This window comes from Oncorhynchus tshawytscha, linkage group LG03, assembly GCF_018296145.1.
Source record: "Oncorhynchus tshawytscha isolate Ot180627B linkage group LG03, Otsh_v2.0, whole genome shotgun sequence".
In the NCBI taxonomy this organism is placed as follows: domain Eukaryota; kingdom Metazoa; phylum Chordata; class Actinopteri; order Salmoniformes; family Salmonidae; genus Oncorhynchus; species Oncorhynchus tshawytscha.
This window is the reverse complement of record NC_056431.1, coordinates 23,800,254-23,806,616: the sequence shown is the minus strand read 5'-3', so window position 1 is coordinate 23,806,616 and position 6,363 is coordinate 23,800,254. Positions and strand designations below refer to the sequence as shown.

Genomic DNA, 6,363 nt, shown 5'->3' with positions numbered 1-6,363 from the left:
AATAAGATTGTATCCAATCGGTTGTCGGAATATGCCTAATTTAAATGTCTCATTTAAGCGTAAACCAATCCAGCTGGGCAAGGCTTGATGGCCGAACGTTACGGATATTTTTGCGTGCTTCATTATAACACAGATTAGCACTAATGGGATTTTCCAAGATTTGATGACATTAACAAACAGTACACTCCAACTGAGTTCCACCTCTGGTTTTTCGTCTCGCAGTCTGTGTGAGTTTGAGGGGTGGGGCCAACTCAACTTCATGCATGCGGAGACTCCGGCAATAGATGGGGTTGGACGCAAATAACCCAGGATTATGAGTGACTTGTCTGAGTTGGAAGGTTTCCGACGCTTAAAAGTGGATTTATGTGGAAATTGCATTAAGAGAGTGACTTACTATCAAGAGCCTTCTTATAAATAACTGCGCCGACTGAAAGAAATAGCAAAATACATACAAACATTTTTCAGTGGATTGCATTTGAAAGATTACTTTCTCATTTTATTTGAAATGAGTTGCAGATTTTTGAATTGCCATAAATAATGCACATGGAGAGTCCAAATGTTTGATGGCAACATAAATTGCCAACTGATAAAATACAACAAAGGGAATGATTTGTCTCTCTATAATGATGATGGATCTCTTTCCCATCTCATGTGGAGGTGTCATGTAGGAGGAGTTCTTTGAAACCAAACAAGTTACGAATTTTCCCTTATAAAATAGGAAATTGAGACCCGACACCTCACTGGATCTCACCATAAGAGGTTCGCAATGCACAGGTAGGTGGAATATTCCAAGATGTTATTCCGCTGTGTATTCTGTATGACTGGATACTGATAATGCATTTTGGAATAGTTTAGATCTCTGTAATTATGGGAAATATTATGGGATCTCTAAGTAATATGGGAAATAAAGTATATCATCATCTGAATTACATATTTATTAGGCTAGCCTATTAGCTTACTATGGCTTAATTAGCTTTGAATTAATGATGAATAATAGGCCTACCTCTAATAAACAACCCTCATTTAAATGTCAAAATGAAAGTATTTTTGAAGTGTTATTATTATGATGTTTTTTTTTTCATTATGGCAATCATGTTAGTATTCAACTTTTCAAATGTCAGTGACATTGAATTTGATCTTGTTTAATTTTGTCTGCTGTTATTATGTAGAACCAGGTCAGGTGTAAGGAAAAATAGTGTTTGTCTGAACAATATATTTTCTGTTATTAACACTCAAAAATGCATTTTCGAAAGAGGAATCATCTAATTTTCAGTAACCTATGTGCATGAGGAACCCCATGATGTTTAATAAAATAGATTTCTCACTTTTTCTGGAAAGAAATCTGAAATTTGAGACATCCTAAATGCCTCCGTTTGTATCTATTAGGGGTGCCCTGATTGTACGGAGGCATGCTTTTGGTTCTGCTGGTCGCTATTCAAGCATATTTAGGGAATAGAGTGCGCAGAAATTGAGCATTTATTTTGGCACTCCACATGTGGCAGCAGCAATTTGGCAGTTAATTAAAACAGCACTGGCCTCTTTTATCTCCCTCTCTCCTTCTTGCTCTCCTCGTTCTCCCTCTCTTTCTTTCTCTCCATTTTTCTGTATCTGTCTGTCTCTGTCTGCTTCTCCACCAGTCTTACATAAATACTGACCCCTTGAGTTCCGCTTCAAAGAGAGAGTGATAGGAAAGGTGGGAGACAGACAATTGGAGACTGAGATTATGGTAGAGAGAGATGCTGGAGTGGACTGGGGCAGGTGGAGATCTCCAATAGATTTTATTTTCTCCTCAGAAGACCATTGTAGGCGGCTGAAAGTCAGCATGGTGTGCTAGCATGTGCAGCATGCAGACACACAGTGCAGCTAACCCTGACTGCTGGCGCCCCATAGACTATGAGTGCGTTTGAAAGGGCAGGGTGGTGCTGGTAACACAGAGGAATTCTCCTCCTTGTAGATCTCAGTGGGAGCTACCAGACAAGGAGTTGGAGGAGGAAGTAAGGAAGGAAGGAAGGAGAGAGATCTACTGTACTGTACAGAGTAGGCAGTCATGTAGTGTTATAGTCAACATCTGTAGCACATTTTACCCAGCTTTCCCTGTACAGGAAGTGATTACCCAAATGGGCTGTGGAGGCTCCTGAAGCATTCCAGTGGCAGAGCCAGGTGTTTTTCAGCACACGTGCACATGCAGATGCCCTGCATGGTGCTACTACTACCTGCTGCTTTACATTAGAGAGTGTTGATGGTGCTGAGCAGTCTTTCGGGCCTAGAACATGAAGGAGAGTGACTACTGATAACGCTTTCCTACCAACTACAGTTGAAGTCAGAATGTTACATACACTTAGGTTGGAGTCATTAAAACTCGTTTTTCAACCACTCCACAAATTTCTTGTTAACAAATTATAGTTTTGGCAAGTCAGTTAAGACATCTACTTTGTGCATGACACAAGTAATTTTTCCAACAATTGTGTACAGACAGATTATTTCACTTATTATTCACTGTATCACAATTCCAATGGGTTAGAAGTTTACATACACTAAATTGACTGTGCCTTTAAATAGCTCGGAAAATTCCAGAAAATTATGTCATGGCTTTAGAAGCTTCTGATAGGCTAATTGACATCATTTGAGGTAATTGGAGGTTTACCTGTGGATGTATTTGAAGGCCTACCTTCAAACTCAGTTCCTCTTTGCTTGACATCATGGGAAAATCAAAATAAATCAGCCAAGACCTCCACAAGTCTTGGGGGCAATTTTCAAACACCTGAAGGTACCATGTTCATCTGTACAAACAATAGTACGCAAGTATAAACACCATGGGACCACGCAGCCGTCATGCCGCTCAGGAAGGAGACGCGTTCAAATCATTCCCAAAACAACAGCAAAGGACCTTGCGAAGATGCTGGAGGAAACAGGTACAAAAGTATCTATATCCACATTAAAACGAGTCCTATATTGACATAACCTGAAAGGCCGCTCAGCTAGGAAGAAGCCACTGCTCCAAAACTGCCATAAAAAAGCCAGACTATGGTTTGCAACTGCACATGGGGACAAAGATCGTATTTTTTGGAGAAATGTCCTCTGATCTGATGAAACAAAAATAGAACTGTTTGGCCATAATGACCATCATTATGTTTGGAGGAAAAAGGGGGATGCTGGCAAGCCGAAGAACACCATCCCAACTGTGAAGCACGGGGGTGGCAGCATCATGTTGTGGGGGTGCTTTGCTGCAGGAGGGACTGGTGCACTTCACAAAATAGATGGCATCATGAGGGAGGAAAATTATATGGATATATTGAAGCAACATCTCAAGACATCAGTCAGGAAGTTAAAGCTTGGTCACAAATGGGTCTTCCAAATAGACAATGACCCCAAGCATACTTCCAAAGTTGAAGCAAAATGGCTTAAGGACAACAAAGTCAAGGTATTGGAGTGGCCATCACAAAGCCCTGACCTCAATCCTACAGAAAATGTGTTGGCAGAACTGAAAAAGTGTGTGCGAGCAAGGAGGCCTACAAACCTGACTCAGTTACACCAGCTCTGTCAGGAGGAATTGGCCAAAATTCACCCAATTTATTTTGGGAAGCTTGTGGAAGGCTACCCAAAATGTTTGACGCAAGTTAAACCATTTCAAGGCAATGCTACCAAATACTAATTTAGTGTATGTAAACTTCTGACCCACTGGGATGAAAGAAATAAAAGCTTAAATAAATAATTCTCTCTACATTATTCTGACATTTAACATTCTTAAAATAAAGTGGCTATCCTAACTGACCTAAGACAGGACATTTTTCCTAGGATTAAATGTCAGGAATTGTGAAAAATTGAGTTTAAATGTATTTGGCTAAGGTGTACGTAAACTTCCGACTTCAACTGTATATCCTCACTATCATTGCTTCTCTCCCTCTCTTCCTTTCTATCTACTCTCCTCACTCACTCACTCACTCACTCACTCACTCACTCACTCACTCACTCACTCACTCACTCACTCACTCACTCACTCACTCACTCACTCACTCACTCATTAATTTCAAAGGGATTTTTTTGGCATGGGAAACATATGTTTATATTGCCAAAGCAAGTAAACATATAATTTCCACGTTTTGTCACCAAAGCCCCATATACCACCCACCACTGTGACCTGTATGCTCTCGTTGGCTGGCCCTGGCTAGATATCCATCGCCAAACACACTGGCTCCAGGTCATCTATAAGTCTTTGCTAGGTAAAGCTCCGCCTTATCTCAGCTCACTGGTCACCATATCAACACACACCCGTAGCACACGCTCCAGCAGGTATGTCTCACTGGTCATCCCCAAAGCCAACACCTACTTTGGCCACCTTTCCTTCCAGTTCTCTGCTGCCAATGACTCGAACCAATTGCAAATATCGCTGAAGTTGGAGACTTATATCTCCCTCACTAACTTTAAGCATCAGCTATCTGAGCAGCTTACCGATCAACGCACCTGTACACAGCCCATCTGTAAATAGCCCATCCAACTACCTACTTCATCCTCATATTGTTTTTGTTTACTTTTTTTGTTGCTCTTTTGCACACCAGTATTTCTACTTGCACATCATCTGCACATCTATCACTCTAGTGTTAATTTTCTAAATTGTAATTACTTCGCTACTATGGCCTATTTATTGCCTTACCTCCTTACTCCATTTGCACACACTGTATATAGATTTTTCTATTGTGTTATTGACTGTACTTTTGTTTATCCCACATGTAACTCTGTGTTGTTATTTTTTGTCGCACTGCTTTGCTTTATCTTGGCCAGGTCGCAGTTGTAAATGAGAACTTGTTCTCATCTGGTCTACCTGGTTAAATAAAGGTGAAAAAATAACATTACATTTTTTTATAAACAAAAGTGAAATAAACAATAAAAAACTAACAGCAAACATTACACTCATAATAATTTAAAAGGAATAGACACATTTCAAATGTCTTATTATGGCTATGTACAGTGTTATAACTATGTGCAAATAGTTAAAGTACAAAAGGGAAAATAAATAAACATAAATATGGGTTGTATTTACAATGGTGTTTGTTCTTCACTGGTTGCTCTTTTCTTTTGGCAACAGGTCACAAATCTTGCTCCTGTGATGGCACACTGTGGTATTTCACCCAATAGATATGGGAGTTTATCAAATTGAATTTGTTTTTAAATGATTTGTGGGTCTGTGTAATCTGAGGGAAATACAGCGCCTTCGGAAAGTATTCAGACCTCTTGGCTTTTTCCACAGTTTGTTAGGTTACAGCCTTATTGTAAAATTGATGAAGTTGTTTTTTCCCTCATTAATCGAGACACAATACCCCATAATGACAAAGCAAAAACGTTTTTTAGACATTTTTTCTAATTGATTAAAAATAAACAACTGAAATATCAAATCTACATAAATATTCAGACCCTTTACTCAGTACTTTGTTGAAGCACCTTTGGCGGCAATTAGTCTTGAGTCTTGAGTCTTCTTGGGTATGACTCTACAAGCTTGGCACACCAGTATTTGGGGAGTCTCTACCATTCTTCTCTGCAGATCTTCTCAAGCTCTGTCAGGCTGAATGGGGAGAATTTCTGCACAGCTATTTTCTAGGTCTCTCCAGAGATGTTCGATCGGGTTTAAGGCCAGGCACTGGCTGGGCCACTCAAGGACATTCAGAGACATGTCCCGAAGCCCCTCCTGCGTTGTCTTGTCTCTGTGCTTTGGGTCGTTGTCCTGTTGGAAGGTGAACCTTCAACCCGGTCAGAGGTCCTGACCATTCTGGAGCAGGTTTTCATCAAGGATCTCTCTGTAATTTGCTCCGTTCATCTTTGCCTGCTGCTGAAAAACATCCCCACAGCATGATGCTGCCACCACCATGCTTCACCGTGGGTATGGTGTCAGGTTTCCTCCAGACAGTGTTGTAAAGTACTTAAGTAAAAATACTTTAAAGTACTACCTAAGTATTTTTTTGTTGGTATCTTTACTTTACTATTTTTATTTTTGACTTTTGCTTTGTACTGGAGTACTTTTTACTCCATACATTTTCCCTGACACCCAAAAGTACTTGTTACATTTTGAATGCTTAGCAGGACAGGAAAATGGTCCAATTCACACGCTTATCAAGAGAACATCCCTGGTCATCCCTACTACCTGATTTGGAGGATTCACTAAACACAAGTACTTTGTTTGTAAATTATGTCTGAGTGTTGAGGTGTGCCCCTGGCTATCCCTAAATAAAAATAAAAAAACGAAAATCATGCTGCCTGTTTTATGTAATATAAGGAATTTAAAATTATTTATACTTTTACTTTCACTTTTAATACTTAAGTACATTTTATCGATTACATTTACTTTTTATACTTAAGTATATTTAAAACCAA

General features: G+C 39.6%; 1 protein-coding gene across 2 annotated transcripts in view; it reads left to right on the top strand.

Annotated features, from left to right (window-relative positions):
• The first annotated feature begins 284 nt into the window (after window positions 1–284).
• Window positions 285–6,363, top strand: part of rspo1 (R-spondin 1) — a 30,178-nt gene continuing 24,099 nt past the window's right edge. For both annotated transcript variants that reach the window (XM_024414974.1, XM_024414973.1), the window contains exon 1: window positions 285–774. The gene's annotated coding sequence lies outside the window, so the exon portion shown is untranslated. The remainder of the gene's footprint in view (window positions 775–6,363) is intronic.